Source organism: Halictus rubicundus, unplaced genomic scaffold (genome assembly GCF_050948215.1).
Source record: "Halictus rubicundus isolate RS-2024b unplaced genomic scaffold, iyHalRubi1_principal scaffold0057, whole genome shotgun sequence".
In the NCBI taxonomy this organism is placed as follows: Eukaryota; Metazoa; Arthropoda; class Insecta; order Hymenoptera; family Halictidae; genus Halictus; species Halictus rubicundus.
The window spans coordinates 28,733-47,365 of NW_027488598.1; positions in this window are offsets into that span (position 1 = coordinate 28,733).

Below are 18,633 nucleotides of genomic sequence, written 5' to 3' on the forward strand. Positions count from 1 at the left end.
ATCCTATCCTATCCTCTATCCTATCCTTTCCTCTATCCTATCCTCTATCCTATCCTATCCTCTATCCTATCCTATCCTCTATCCTATCCTATCCTCTATCCTATTCTATCCTCTATCCTATCCTATCCTATCCTCTATCCTATCCTATTCTCTATCCTATCCTATCCTCTATCCTATCCTATCCTCTATGCTATCCTATCCTCTATCCTATCCTATACTCTATCCTACCCTATCCTCTATCCTATCATATTCTCTATCCTATCCTATCCTCTATCCTATCCTATCCTCTATCCTATCGTATCCTATCCTCTATCCTATCCTATCCTCTATCCTATCCTATCGTCTATCCTATCCTATCCTCTATCCTATCCTATCCTATCCTCTATCCTATCCTATCCTCTATCCTATCCTATCCTCTATCCTATCCTCTATCCTATCCTCTATCCTATCCTATCCTCTATCCTATCCTATCCTCTATCCTATCCTATCCTCTATCCTATCCTATCCTATCCTCTATCCTATCCTATTCTCTATCCTATCCTATCCTCTATCCTATCCTATCCTCTATGCTATCCTATCCTCTATCCTATCCTATACTCTATCCTACCCTATCCTCTATCCTATCATATTCTCTATCCTATCCTATCCTCTATCCTATCCTATCCTCTATCCTATCGTATCCTATCCTCTATCCTATCCTATCCTCTATCCTATCCTATCCTCTATCCTATCCTATCCTCTATCCGATCCTATCCTCTATCCTATCCTCTATCCTATCCTATCCTCTATCCTATCCTATCCTCTATCCTATCCTATCCTCTATCCTATCCTATCCTCTATCCTATCCTATCCTATCCTCTATCCTATCCTATTCTCTATCCTATCCTATCCTCTATCCTATCCTATCCTCTATGCTATCCTATCCTCTATCCTATCCTATACTCTATCCTACCCTATCCTCTATCCTATCATATTCTCTATCCTATCCTATCCTCTTTCCTATCCTATCCTCTATCCTATCCTATCCTCTATCCTATCCTATCCTCTATCCTATCATATCCTCTATCCTATCCTATCATCTATCCTATCCTATCCTCTATCCTATCCTATCCTCTATCCTAACCTATCCTCTATCCTATTATATCCTCTATCCTATCCTATCCTTAACGCTATCCTATCCTCATTACTATCCTATACTCCATTATATCCTATCCGCTATCGTATCATATCCTCTATCCTATAATATCCTCTATCCTATCCAATCCTCTATCCTATCCTCTATCATATCCTCTATCATATCCTCTATCCTATCCTATCCTCTATCCTATCCTCTATCCTATCCTATCCTCTATCCTCTCCTATCCTTTATACTAACCAATCCTCTATCCTATCCTCTATCCTATCCTATCCTCTATCCTATCCTATCGTCTATCCTATCCTATCGTCTATCCTATCCTATCCTCTATCCTATCCTATCCTATCCTCTATCCTATCCTATCCTATCCTCTATCCTATCCTATCCTCTATCCTATCCTTTCCTCTATCCTATCCTCTATCCTATCCTATCCTATATCCTATCCTATCCTCTATCCTATCCTATCCTCTATCCTATCCTATCCTATCCTCTATCCTATCCTATTCTCTATCCTATCCTATCCTCTATCCTATCCTATCCTCTATGCTATCCTATCCTCTATCCTATCCTATCCTCTATCCTACCCTATCCTCTATCCTATCCTATCCTCTATCCTATCCTATCCTCTATCCTATCCTATCCTCTATCCTATCCTATCCTCTATCCTATCCTATCCTCTATCCTATCCTATCCTCTATCCTATCCTATCCTCTATCCTATCCTATCCTCTATCCTATCCTATCCTCTATCCTATCCTATCCTCTATCCTATCCTATCCTCTATCCTATCCTATCCTCTATCCTATCCTCTATCCTATCCTATCCTCTATCCTCTCCTATCCTTTATACTAACCAATCCTCTATCCTATTCTCTATCCTATCCTATCCTCTATCCTATCCTATCCTCTATCCTATCCTATCCTCTATCCTATCCTATCATCTATCCTATCCTATCCTCTATCCTATCCTATCCTCTATCCTAACCTATCCTCTATCCTATTATATCCTCTATCCTATCCTATCCTCAACGCTATCCTATCCTCATTACTATCCTATACTCCATTATATCCTATCCGCTATCGTATCATATCCTCTATCCTATAATATCCTCTATCCTATCCAATCCTCTATCCTATCCTCTATCATATCCTCTATCATATCCTCTATCCTATCCTATCCTCTATCCTATCCTCTATCCTATCCTATCCTCTATCCTATCCTATCGTCTATCCTATCCTATCGTCTATCCTATCCTATCCTCTATCCTATCCTATCCTATCCTCTATCCTATCCTATCCTATCCTCTATCCTATCCTATCCTCTATCCTATCCTTTCCTCTATCCTATCCTCTATCCTATCCTATCCTCTATCCTATCCTATCCTCTATCCTATTCTATCCTCTATCCTATCCTATCCTATCCTCTATCCTATCCTATTCTCTATCCTATCCTATCCTCTATCCTATCCTATCCTCTATGCTATCCTATCCTCTATCCTATCCTATACTCTATCCTACCCTATCCTCTATCCTATCATATTCTCTATCCTATCCTATCCTCTATCCTATCCTATCCTCTATCCTATCCTATCCTATCCTCTATCCTATCCTATCCTCTATCCTATCCTATCCTCTATCCTATCCTATCCTCTATCCTATCCTATCCTCTATCCTATCCTATCCTCTATCCTATCCTCTATCCTATCCTATCCTCTATCCTCTCCTATCCTTTATACTAACCAATCCTCTATCCTATCCTCTATCCTATCCTATCCTCTATCCTATCCTATCCTCTATCCTATCCTATCGTCTATCCTATCCTATCCTCTATCCTATCCTATCCTATCCTCTATCCTATCCTATCCTCTATCCTATCCTATCCTCTATCCAATCCTCTATCCTATCCTATCTTCTATCCTCTCCTATCCTTTATACTAACCAATCCTCTATCCTATCCTCTATCCTATCCTATCCGCTAACCTATCCTATCCTCTATCCTATCCTATCCTCTATCCTATCCTATCCTCTATCCTATCCTATCCTCTATCCTATCCTATCCTATCCTCTATCCTATCCTATCCTCTATCATATCATATCCTCTATCCTATCCTATCGTCTATGCTATCCTATCCTCTATCCTATCCTATACTCTATCCTAACCTATCCTCTATCCTATCCTATTCTCTATCCTCACCTATCCTTTATACTATCCAATCCTCTATCCTAACCTATCCTCTATCCTATCCTATCCTCCTCCTATCCTATCCTCTATCCTATCCTATCCTCTATCCTATCCTATCCTCTATCCTATCCTATCCTCTATCCTATCCTATCCTATCCTCTATCCTATCCTATTCTCTATCCTATCCTATCCTCTATCCTATCCTATCCTCTATGCTATCCTATCCTCTATCCTATCCTATACTCTATCCTACCCTATCCTCTATCCTATCATATTCTCTATCCTATCCTATCCTCTTTCCTATCCTATCCTCTATCCTATCCTATCCTCTATCCTATCCTATCCTCTATCCTATCCTATCCTCTATCCTATCCTATCATCTATCCTATCCTATCCTCTATCCTATCCTATCCTCTATCCTAACCTATCCTCTATCCTATTATATCCTCTATCCTATCCTATCCTCAACGCTATCCTATCCTCATTACTATCCTATACTCCATTATATCCTATCCGCTATCGTATCATATCCTCTATCCTATAATATCCTCTATCCTATCCAATCCTCTATCCTATCCTCTATCATATCCTCTATCATATCCTCTATCCTATCCTATCCTCTATCCTATCCTCTATCCTATCCTATCCTCTATCCTCTCCTATCCTTTATACTAACCAATCCTCTATCCTATCCTCTATCCTATCCTATCCTCTATCCTATCCTATCGTCTATCCTATCCTATCGTCTATCCTATCCTATCCTCTATCCTATCCTATTCTCTATCCTCACCTATCCTCTATCCTATCCTATCCTCTATCCTAACCTATCCTCCATCCTATCCTATCCTCCTCCTATCCTATCCTCTATCCTATCCTATCATCTATCCTATCCTATCCTCTATCCTATCCTATCCTCTATCCTAACCTATCCTCTATCCTATTATATCCTCTATCCTATCCTATCCTCAACGCTATCCTATCCTCATTACTATCCTATACTCCATTATATCCTATCCGCTATCGTATCATATCCTCTATCCTATAATATCCTCTATCCTATCCAATCCTCTATCCTATCCTCTATCATATCCTCTATCATATCCTCTATCCTATCCTATCCTCTATCCTATCCTCTATCCTATCCTATCCTCTATCCTCTCCTATCCTTTATACTAACCAATCCTCTATCCTATCCTCTATCCTATCCTATCCTCTATCCTATCCTATCGTCTATCCTATCCTATCCTCTATCCTATCCTATCCTATCCTCTATCCTATCCTATCCTCTATCCTATCCTATCCTCTATCCTATCCTCTATCCTATCCTCTATCCTATCCTATCCTCTATCCTATCCTATCCTCTATCCTATCCTATCCTCTATCCTATCCTATCCTCTATCCTATCCTATCCTATCCTCTATCCTATCCTATTCTCTATCCTATCCTATCCTCTATCCTATCCTATCCTCTATGCTATCCTATCCTCTATCCTATCCTATACTCTATCCTACCCTATCCTCTATCCTATCATATTCTCTATCCTATCCTATCCTCTATCCTATCCTATCCTCTATCCTATCGTATCCTATCCTCTATCCTATCCTATCCTCTATCCTATCCTATCCTCTATCCTATCCTATCCTCTATCCGATCCTATCCTCTATCCTATCCTCTATCCTATCCTATCCTCTATCCTATCCTATCCTCTATCCTATCCTATCCTCTATCCTATCCTATCCTATCCTCTATCCTATCCTATTCTCTATCCTATCCTATCCTCTATCCTATCCTATCCTCTATGCTATCCTATCCTCTATCCTATCCTATACTCTATCCTACCCTATCCTCTATCCTATCATATTCTCTATCCTATCCTATCCTCTTTCCTATCCTATCCTCTATCCTATCCTATCCTCTATCCTATCCTATCCTCTATCCTATCCTATCCTCTATCCTATCCTATCATCTATCCTATCCTATCCTCTATCCTATCCTATCCTCTATCCTAACCTATCCTCTATCCTATTATATCCTCTATCCTATCCTATCCTCAACGCTATCCTATCCTCATTACTATCCTATACTCCATTATATCCTATCCGCTATCGTATCATATCCTCTATCCTATAATATCCTCTATCCTATCCAATCCTCTATCCTATCCTCTATCATATCCTCTATCATATCCTCTATCCTATCCTATCCTCTATCCTATCCTCTATCCTATCCTATCCTCTATCCTCTCCTATCCTTTATACTAACCAATCCTCTATCCTATCCTCTATCCTATCCTATCCTCTATCCTATCCTATCGTCTATCCTATCCTATCGTCTATCCTATCCTATCCTCTATCCTATCCTATCCTATCCTCTATCCTATCCTATCCTATCCTCTATCCTATCCTATCCTCTATCCTATCCTTTCCTCTATCCTATCCTCTATCCTATCCTATCCTCTATCCTATCCTATCCTCTATCCTATCCTATCCTCTATCCTATCCTATCCTATCCTCTATCCTATCCTATTCTCTATCCTATCCTATCCTCTATCCTATCCTATCCTCTATGCTATCCTATCCTCTATCCTATCCTATCCTCTATCCTACCCTATCCTCTATCCTATCCTATCCTCTATCCTATCCTATCCTCTATCCTATCCTATCCTCTATCCTATCCTATCCTCTATCCTATCCTATCCTCTATCCTATCCTATCCTCTATCCTATCCTATCCTCTATCCTATCCTATCCTCTATCCTATCCTATCCTCTATCCTATCCTATCCTCTATCCTATCCTCTATCCTATCCTATCCTCTATCCTCTCCTATCCTTTATACTAACCAATCCTCTATCCTATCCTCTATCCTATCCTATCCTCTATCCTATCCTATCGTCTATCCTATCCTATCGTCTATCCTATCCTATCCTCTATCCTATCCTATCCTATCCTCTATCCTATCCTATCCTCTATCCTATCCTATCCTCTATCCTATCCTCTATCCTATCCTCTATCCTATCCTCTATCCTATCCTATCCTCTATCCTATCCTATCCTCTATCCTATCCTATCCTCTATCCTATCCTATCCTCTATCCTGTCCTATCCTCTATCCTATCCTCTATCCTATCCTATCCTCTATCCTCTCCTATCCTTTATACTAACCAATCCTCTATCCTATCCTCTATCCTATCCTATCCTCTATCCTATCCTATCCTCTATCCTATCCTATCCTCTATCCTATCCTATCCTCTATGCTATCCTATCCTCTATCCTATCCTATCCTCTATCCTACCCTATCCTCTATCCTATCCTATCCTCTATCCTATCCTATCCTCTATCCTATCCTATCCTCTATCCTATCCTATCCTCTATCCTATCCTATCCTCTATCCTATCCTATCCTCTATCCTATCCTATCCTCTATCCTATCCTATCCTCTATCCTATCCTATCCTCTATCCTATCCTATCCTCTATCCTATCCTATCCTCTATCCTATCCTATCCTCTATCCTATCCTCTATCCTATCCTATCCTCTATCCTCTCCTATCCTTTATACTAACCAATCCTCTATCCTATCCTCTATCCTATCCTATCCTCTATCCTATCCTATCCTCTATCCTATCCTATCGTCTATCCTATCCTATCCTCTATCCTATCCTATCCTATCCTCTATCCTATCCTATCCTCTATCCTATCCTATCCTCTATCATATCCTCTATCCTATCCTCTATCCTATCCTCTATCCTATCCTATCCTCTATCCTATCCTATCCTCTATCCTATCCTATCCTCTATCCTATCCTATCCTCTATCCTATCCTATCCTATCCTCTATCCTATCCTATCCTCTATCGTCTGCTCTATCCTATCCTATCCACTATCCTATCCTATCCTCTATCCTATCCTATCCTCTATCCTATCCTATCCTCTATCCTATCCTATCCTCTATCCTATCCTATCCTCTATCCTATCCTATCCTCTACACTATCCTATCCTCTATCCTACCCTATCCTCTATCCTATCCTCTATCCTATCCTATCCTCTATCCTATCCTATCCTATCCTCTATCCTATCCTATCCTCTATCCTATCCTATCCTCTATCCTATCCTATCCTCTATCGTCTGCTCTATCCTATCCTATCCACTATCCTATCCTATCCTCAATGCTATCCTATTCTCTATCCTCACCTATCCTTTATACTATCCAATCCTCTATCCTAACCTATCCTCTATCCTATCCTATCCTCTATCCTATCCTATCCTCTATAATATCCTATCCTCTATCCTATCCTATCCTATCCTCTATCCTAACCTATCCTCTATCCTATTATATCCTCTATCCTATCCTATCCTCAACGCTATCCTATCCTCATTACTATCCTATACTCCATTATATCCTATCCGCTATCGTATCATATCCTCTATCCTATAATATCCTCTATCCTATCCAATCCTCTATCCTATCCTCTATCATATCCTCTATCCTATCCTATCCTCTATCCAATCCTCTATCCTATCCTATCTTCTATACTCTCCTATCCTTTATACTAACCAATCCTCTATCCTATCCTCTATCCTATCCTATCCGCTAACCTATCCTATCCTCTATCCTATCCTATCCTCTATCCTATCCTATCCTCTATCCTATCCTATCCTATATCCATATCCTATCCTATCCTCTATCCTATCCTATCCTCTATCATATCATATCCTCTATCCTATCCTATCCTCTATGCTATCCTATCCTCTATCCTATCCTATACTCTATCCTAACCTATCCTCCATCCTATCCTATTCTCTATCCTCACCTATCCTTTATACTATCCAATCCTCTATCCTAACCTATCCTCTATCCTATCCTATCCTCCTCCTATCCTATCCTCTATCGTCTGCTCTATCCTATCCTATCCACTATCCTATCCTATCCTCAATGCTATCCTATTCTCTATCCTCACCTATCCTTTATACTATCCAATCCTCTATCCTAACCTATCCTCTATCCTATCCTATCCTCTATCCTATCCTATCCTCTATCCTATCCTATCCTCTATCCTATCCTATCCTCTATCCTATCCTATCCTCTATCCTATCCTCTATCCTATCCTATCCTCTATCCTCTCCTATCCTTTATACTAACCAATCCTCTATCCTATCCTCTATCCTATCCTATCCTCTATCCTATCCTATCCTCTATCCTATCCTATCGTCTATCCTATCCTATCCTCTATCCTATCCTATCCTATCCTATCCTCTATCCTATCCTATCCTCTATCCTATCCTATCCTCTATCCTATCCTCTATCCTATCCTCTATCCTATCCTCTATCCTATCCTATCCTCTATCCTATCCTATCCTCTATCCTATCCTATCCTCTATCCTATCCTATCCTATCCTCTATCCTATCCTATCCTCTATCGTCTGCTCTATCCTATCCTATCCACTATCCTATCCTATCCTCTATCCTATCCTATCCTCTATCCTATCCTATCCTCTATCCTATCCTATCCTCTATCCTATCCTATCCTCTATCCTATCCTATCCTCTATCCTATCCTATCCTCTATCCTACCCTATCCTCTATCCTATCCTCTATCCTATCCTATCCTCTATCCTATCCTATCCTATCCTCTATCCTATCCTATCCTCTATCGTCTGCTCTATCCTATCCTATCCACTATCCTATCCTATCCTCAATGCTATCCTATTCTCTATCCTCACCTATCCTTTATACTATCCAATCCTCTATCCTAACCTATCCTCTATCCTATCCTATCCTCTATCCTATCCTATCCTCTATAATATCCTATCCTCTATCCTATCCTATCCTATCCTCTATCCTAACCTATCCTCTATCCTATTATATCCTCTATCCTATCCTATCCTCAACGCTATCCTATCCTCATTACTATCCTATACTCCATTATATCCTATCCGCTATCGTATCATATCCTCTATCCTATAATATCCTCTATCCTATCCAATCCTCTATCCTATCCTCTATCATATCCTCTATCCTATCCTATCCTCTATCCAATCCTCTATCCTATCCTATCTTCTATACTCTCCTATCCTTTATACTAACCAATCCTCTATCCTATCCTCTATCCTATCCTATCCGCTAACCTATCCTATCCTCTATCCTATCCTATCCTCTATCCTATCCTATCCTCTATCCTATCCTATCCTATATCCATATCCTATCCTATCCTCTATCCTATCCTATCCTCTATCATATCATATCCTCTATCCTATCCTATCCTCTATGCTATCCTATCCTCTATCCTATCCTATACTCTATCCTAACCTATCCTCCATCCTATCCTATTCTCTATCCTCACCTATCCTTTATACTATCCAATCCTCTATCCTAACCTATCCTCTATCCTATCCTATCCTCCTCCTATCCTATCCTCTATCGTCTGCTCTATCCTATCCTATCCACTATCCTATCCTATCCTCAATGCTATCCTATTCTCTATCCTCACCTATCCTTTATACTATCCAATCCTCTATCCTAACCTATCCTCTATCCTATCCTATCCTCTATCCTATCCTATCCTCTATAATATCCTATCCTCTATCCTATCCTATCCTATCCTCTATCCTAACCTATCCTCTATCCTATTATATCCTCTATCCTATCCTATCCTCAACGCTATCCTATCCTCATTACTATCCTATACTCCATTATATCCTATCCGCTATCGTATCATATCCTCTATCCTATAATATCCTCTATCCTATCCAATCCTCTATCCTATCCTCTATCATATCCTCTATCCTATCCTATCCTCTATCCAATCCTCTATCCTATCCTATCTTCTATACTCTCCTATCCTTTATACTAACCAATCCTCTATCCTATCCTCTATCCTATCCTATCCGCTAACCTATCCTATCCTCTATCCTATCCTATCCTCTATCCTATCCTATCCTCTATCCTATCCTATCCTATATCCATATCCTATCCTATCCTCTATCCTATCCTATCCTCTATCATATCATATCCTCTATCCTATCCTATCCTCTATGCTATCCTATCCTCTATCCTATCCTATACTCTATCCTAACCTATCCTCCATCCTATCCTATTCTCTATCCTCACCTATCCTTTATACTATCCAATCCTCTATCCTAACCTATCCTCTATCCTATCCTATCCTCCTCCTATCCTATCCTCTATCCTATCCTATCCTCTATCCTATCCTATCCTCTATCCTATTCTATCCTCTATCCTATCCTATCCTATCCTCTATCCTATCCTATTCTCTATCCTATCCTATCCTCTATCCTATCCTATCCTCTATGCTATCCTATCCTCTATCCTATCCTATACTCTATCCTACCCTATCCTCTATCCTATCATATTCTCTATCCTATCCTATCCTCTTTCCTATCCTATCCTCTATCCTATCCTATCCTCTATCCTATCCCATCCTCTATCCTATCCTATCCTCTATCCTATCCTATCATCTATCCTATCCTATCCTCCATCCTATCCTATCCTCTATCCTAACCTATCCTCTATCCTATTATATCCTCTATCCTATCCTATCCTCAACGCTATCCTATCCTCATTACTATCCTATACTCCATTATATCCTATCCGCTATCGTATCATATCCTCTATCCTATAATATCCTCTAACCTATCCAATCCTCTATCCTATCCTCTATCATATCCTCTATCATATCCTCTATCCTATCCTATCCTCTATCCTATCCTCTATCCTATCCTATCCTCTATCCTCTCCTATCCTTTATACTAACCAATCCTCTATCCTATCCTCTATCCTATCCTATCCTCTATCCTATCCTATCCTCTATCCTATCCTATCGTCTATCCTATCCTATCCTCTATCCTATCCTATCCTATCCTCTATCCTATCCTATCCTCTATCCTATCCTATCCTCTATCCTATCCTATCCTCTATCCTATCCTCTATCCTATCCTCTATCCTATCCTATCCTCTATCCTATCCTATCCTCTATCCTATCCTATCCTCTATCCTATCCTATCCTATCCTCTATCCTATCCTATTCTCTATCCTATCCTATCCTCTATCCTATCCTATCCTCTATGCTATCCTATCCTCTATCCTATCCTATACTCTATCCTACCCTATCCTCTATCCTATCATATTCTCTATCCTATCCTATCCTCTATCCTATCCTATCCTCTATCCTATCGTATCCTATCCTCTATCCTATCCTATCCTCTATCCTATCCTATCCTCTATCCTATCCTATCCTCTATACTATCCTATCCTCTATCCGATCCTATCCTCTATCCTATCCTCTATCCTATCCTATCCTCTATCCTATCCTATCCTCTATCCTATCCTATCCTATCCTCTATCCTATCCTATTCTCTATCCTATCCTATCCTCTATCCTATCCTATCCTCTATGCTATCCTATCCTCTATCCTATCCTATCCTATCCTCTATCCTATCCTATTCTCTATCCTATCCTATCCTCTATCCTATCCTATCCTCTATGCTATCCTATCCTCTATCCTATCCTATCCTCTATCCTATCCTATCCTATCCTCTATCCTATCCTATCCTCTATCATATCATATCCTCTATCCTATCCTATCCTCTATGCTATCCTATCCTCTATCCTATCCTATACTCTATCCTAACCTATCCTCTATCCTATCCTATTCTCTATCCTCACCTATCCTTTATACTATCCAATCCTCTATCCTAACCTATCCTCTATCCTATCCTATCCTCCTCCTATCCTATCCTCTATCCTATCCTATCCTCTATCCTATCCTATCCTCTATCCTATCCTATCCTCTATCCTATCCTATCCTATCCTCTATCCTATCCTATTCTCTATCCTATCCTATCCTCTATCCTATCCTATCCTCTATGCTATCCTATCCTCTATCCTATCCTATACTCTATCCTACCCTATCCTCTATCCTATCATATTCTCTATCCTATCCTATCCTCTTTCCTATCCTATCCTCTATCCTATCCTATCCTCTATCCTATCCTATCATCTATCCTATCCTATCCTCTATCCTATCCTATCCTCTATCCTAACCTATCCTCTATCCTATTATATCCTCTATCCTATCCTATCCTCAACGCTATCCTATCCTCATTACTATCCTATACTCCATTATATCCTATCCGCTATCGTATCATATCCTATATCCTATAATATCCTCTATCCTATCCTCTATCATATCCTCTATCATATCCTCTATCCTATCCTATCCTCTATCCTATCCTCTATCCTATCCTATCCTCTATCCTCTCCTATCCTTTATACTAACCAATCCTCTATCCTATCCTCTATCCTATCCTATCCTCTATCCTATCCTATCGTCTATCCTATCCTATCCTCTATCCTATCCTATCCTCTATCCTATCCTATCCTCTATCCTATCCTATCCTATCCTCTATCCTATCCTATCCTCTATCCTATCATATCCTCTATCCTATCCTATCCTCTATGCTATCCTATCCTCTATCCTATCCTATACTCTATCCTAACCTATCCTCTATCCTATCCTATTCTCTATCCTATCCTCTATCCTATCCTATCCTCTATCCTCTCCTATCCTTTATACTAACCAATCCTCTATCCTATCCTCTATCCTATCCTATCCTCTATCCTATCCTATCCTCTATCCTATCCTATCGTCTATCCTATCCTATCCTCTATCCTATCCTATCCTATCCTCTATCCTATCCTATCCTCTATCCTATCCTATCCTCTATCCTATCCTATCCTCTATCCTATCCTCTATCCTATCCTATCCTCTATCCTATCCTATCCTCTATCCTATCCTATCCTCTATCCTATCCTATCCTCTATCCTATCCTATCCTCTATCCTATCCTATCCTATCCTCTATCCTATCCTATTCTCTATCCTATCCTATCCTCTATCCTATCCTATCCTCTATGCTATCCTATCCTCTATCCTATCCTATACTCTATCCTACCCTATCCTCTATCCTATCATATTCTCTATCCTATCCTATCCTCTATCCTATCCTATCCTCTATCCTATCCTATCCTATCCTCTATCCTATCCTATCCTCTATCCTATCCTATCCTCTATCCTATCCTATCCTCTATCCTATCCTATCCTCTATCCTATCCTCTATCCTATCCTATCCTCTATCCTATCCTATCCTCTATCCTATCCTATCCTCTATCCTATCCTCTTCTCTATCCTATCCTATCCTCTATCCTATCCTATCCTCTATGCTATCCTATCCTCTATCCTATCCTATACTCTATCCTACCCTATCCTCTATCCTATCATATTCTCTATCCTATCCTATCCTCTTTCCTATCCTATCCTCTATCCTATCCTATCCTCTATCCTATCCTATCCTCTATCCTATCCTATCCTCTATCCTATCCTATCATCTATCCTATCCTATCCTCTATCCTATCCTATCCTATATCCTAACCTATCCTCTATCCTATCCTATCCTCAACGCTATCCTATCCTCATTACTATCCTATACTCCATTATATCCTATCCGCTATCGTATCATATCCTCTATCCTATAATATCCTCTATCCTATCCAATCCTCTATCCTATCCTCTATCATATCCTCTATCATATCGTCTATCCTATCCTATCCTCTATCCTATCCTCTATCCTATCCTATCCTCTATCCTCTCCTATCCTTTATACTAACCAATGCTCTATCCTATCCTCTATCCTATCCTATCCTCTATCCTATCCTATCGTCTATCCTATCCTATCGTCTATCCTATCCTATCCTCTATCCTATCCTATCCTATCCTCTATCCTATCCTATCCTCTATCCTATCCTATCCTCTATCCTATCCTATCCTCTATCCTATCCTATCCTCTATCCTATCCTATCCTCTATCCTATCCTCTATCCTATCCTATCCTCTATCCTATCCTATCCTCTATCCTATCCTATCCTCTATCCTATCCTATCCTATCCTCTATCCTATCCTATCCTCTATCCTATCCTATCCTCTATCCTATCCTATCCTCTATCCTACCCTATCCTCTATCCTATCCTATCCTCTATCCTATCCTATCCTCTATCCTATCCTATCCTCTATCCTATCCTATCCTATCCTCTATCCTATCCTATCCTCTATTATATCCTATCCTCTATCCTATCCTATCCTCTATCCTATCCTATCCTCTATCCTATCCTATCCTCTATCCTATCCTATCCTATCCTCTATCCTATCCTATCCTCTATCCTATCCTATCCTCTATCCTATCCTATCCTCTATCCTATCCTATCCTCTATCCTATCCTCTATCCTATCCTATCCTCTATCCTAACCTATCCTCTATCCTATCCTATCCTCTATCCTATCCTATCCTGAACCCTATCCTATCCTCATTCCTATCCTATACTCCATTATATCCTATCCGCTATCCTATCATATCCTCTATCATATCCAATCCTCTATCCTATCCTCTATCCTATCCTATCCTCAACCCTATCCTATCCTCATTCCTATCCTATACTCCATTATATCCTATCCGCTATCCTATCATATCCTCTATCCTATCCAATCCTCTATCCTATCCTCTATCCTATCCTCTATCCTATCCTCTCCTCTATCCTATCCTTCCCTCTATCCTATCCTATCGTATCCTCTATCCTATCCTATCGTATCCTCTATCCTATCCTATCCTCTATCCTATTATATCCTCTATCCTATCCTATCCTCTATCCTATCCTATCCTCTATCCTATCCTATACTCTATCCTAACATATCCTCTATCCTATCCTATTCTCTATCCTATCCTATTCTCTATCCTATCCTATCCTCTATAATATCGTATCCTCTATCATATCCTATCCTCTTGCCTATAATATCATCTACCCTATCCTATCCTCTATCCTATCCAATCCCCTACCCTATCCTCTATCCTATCCTATCCTCTATCGTCTGCTCTATCCTATCCTATCCACTATCCTATCCTATCCTCAATGCTATCCTATTCTCTATCCTCACTGATCCTTTATAGTATCCAATCCTCTATCCTATCCTATCCTCTATCCTATCCTATCCTCCATCGTCTCCTGTCCTCTATCTTATCCAATCCCCTATCCTATCCTCTATCCTATCCTATCCTCTATCCTATCCTATCCTCTATCCTGTCCTATCCTCTATAATATCGTATCCTCTATCATATCCTATCCTCTTTCCTATAATATCATATATCCTATCCAATCTCTATCGTCTCCTTTCCTCTATCCTATCCAATCCCCTATCTTATCTTCTATCGTCTCCTGTCCTCTATCCTATCCATTCCCCTATCCTATCCTCTATCCTATCCTATCCTCTATCCTATCCTACCCTCAATCCTATCATATCCTATGCTCTATCCTATTCTATACTCTATCCTATCCTATCCTCTATCCTATCCTATCCTCTATCCTATCCTATCCTCTATCCTAACCTATCCTCTATCCTAACCTATCCTCTATCCTATCCTATCCTCTATCCTATCCTATCCTCAACGCTATCCTATCCTCATTACTATCCTATACTCCATTATAACCTATCCGCTATCGTATCATATCCTCTATCCTATAATATCCTCTATCCAATCCAATCCTCTATCCTATCCTCTATCCTATCCTCTATCCTATCCTATCCTCTATCCTATCCTATCCTCTATCCTATCCTATCCTCTATCCTATCCTATCCTCTATCCTATCCTATCCTCTATCCTATCCTCTATCCTATCCTATCCTCTATCCTATCCTATCCTCTATCCTATCCTATCCTCTATCCTATCCTCTATCCTATCCTATCCTCTATCCAATCCTATCCTCTATCCTATCCTATCCTCTATCCTATCCTATCCTCTATCCTATCCTATCCTCTATCCTATCCTATCCTCAATCCTATCCTATCCTATGCTCTTTCCTATTCTATACTCTATCCTATCGTATCCTCTATCCTATCCTATCCCCTATCCTATCCTATCCTCTATCCTATCCTATCCTCTATCCTATCCTATCCTCTATCCTATCCTATGCTCTATCCTAGCATATCCTCTATCCTATCCTGTCCTCTATCCTATCCTATCCTCAATCCTATCCTGTCCTGTATCCTCTCCTATCCTATATACTAACCAATCCTCTATCCTATCCTCTATCCTATCCTATCGTCCATCGTCTCCTATCCTCTATCCTATCCAATTCCCTACCCTATCCTCAACGCTATCCTATCCTCATTCCTATCCTATACTCCATTATATCCTATCCGCTATCCTATCATATCCTACATCCTATCCTATCCTCCATCGTCTCCAATCCTCTATCCTATCCAATCCCCTATCCTATCCTCTATCCTATCCTATCCTCTATCCTATAATATCATCTATCCTATCCAATCTCTATCGTCTCCTGCCCTCTATCCTATCCAATCCCCTATCCTATCTTCTATCGTCTCCTGTCCTCTATCCTATCCAATCCCCCATCCTGTCCTATCCTCTATCCTATCCTATCCTCAATCCTATCCTATCCTATCCTCTATCCTATCCTATCCTCTATCCTATCCTATCCTCTATCCTATCCTATCCTCTATCATATCCTATCCTCTATCCTATCCTATACTCAATCCTATCATATCCTCTATCCTCTCCTATCCTTTATACTAACCAATCCTCTATCCTATCCTCTATCCTATCCAATCCCCTACCCTATCCTCTATCCTATCCTATCCTCTATCCTATCCAATCCTACATCCCATCCTATCCTCCATCGTCTCCTATCCTCTATCCTATCCAATCCCCTATCCTATCCTCTATCCTATCCTATCCTCTATCCTATCCTATCCTCTATCCTATCCTATCCTCTATCCTATCCTATCATCTATCCTATCCTATATCCTATCCTATCCTCTATCCTATGTTATCCTCTATCCCATCCTCTCCTCTATCCTATCCTATCCTCTATCCCATCCTATCCTCTATCCTATCATATCCTCTATCCAATCCTATCCTCTATCCTATCCTATCCTATCCTCTATCATATCCTACCCTCTATCCTATCCTATCCTCTATCCTATCCTATCCTCTACCATATCCTATCCTCTATCCTATCCTATCCTCTATCATATCCTATCCTCTTTCCTATAATATCCCCTATCCTATCCTATCCCCTATCCTATCCTATCCTATCCCCTATCCTATCCTATCCTCAATCCTATCCTATCCTATGCTCTATCCTATTCTATACTGTATCCAATCCTATCCTCTATCCTATCCTATTCTCTACACTATTCTAACCTCTATCCTATCCTATCCTCAACCCAGCCTATCCTCATTCCTATCCTATACTCCATTATATCCTATCCTCTATCCTATCCCATCCTCTATCCTATCCTATCCTCTATCCTATCCTATCCTCTATCCTATCCTATCCTCTATTCTATCCTATCCTCTATCCTATCCTATCCTCTATCCTATCCTATCCTCTATCCTATCCTATCCTCTATCCTAACCTATCCTCTATCCTATCCTATCCTCTATCCTATCCTATCCTGAACCCTATCCTATCCTCATTCCTATCCTATACTCCATTATATCCTATCCGCTATCCTATCATATCCTCTATCATATCCAATCCTCTGTCCTATCCTCTATCCTATCCTATCTTCAACCCTATCCTATCCTCATTCCTATCCTATACTCCATTATATCCTATCCGCTATCCTATCATATCCTCTATCCTATCCAATCCTCTATCCTATCCTCTATCCTATCCTCTATCCTATCCTCTCCTCTATCCTATCCTACCCTCTATCCTATCCTATCGTATGCTCTATCCTATCCTATCGTATCCTCTATCCTATCCTATCCTCTATCCTATCCTATCCTCTATCCTATCCTATCCTCTATCCTATTCTATCCTCTATCCTATCCTATACTCTATCCTAACATATCCTCTATCCTATCCTATTCTCTATCCTATCCTATTCTCTATCCTATCCTATCCTCTATAATATCGTATCCTCTATCATATCCTATCCTCTTGCCTATAATATCATCTACCCTATCCTATCCTCTATCCTATCCAATCCCCTACCCTATCCTCTATCCTATCCTATCCTCTATCGTCTGCTCTATCCTATCCTATCCACTATCCTATCCTATCCTCAATGCTATCCTATTCTCTATCCTCTCCTATACTTTATAGTATCCAATCCTCTATCCTATCCTATCCTCTATCCTATCCTATCCTCCATCGTCTCCTATCCTCTATCTTATCCAATCCCCTATCCTATCCTCTATCCTATACTATCCTCTATCCTATCCTATCCTCTATCC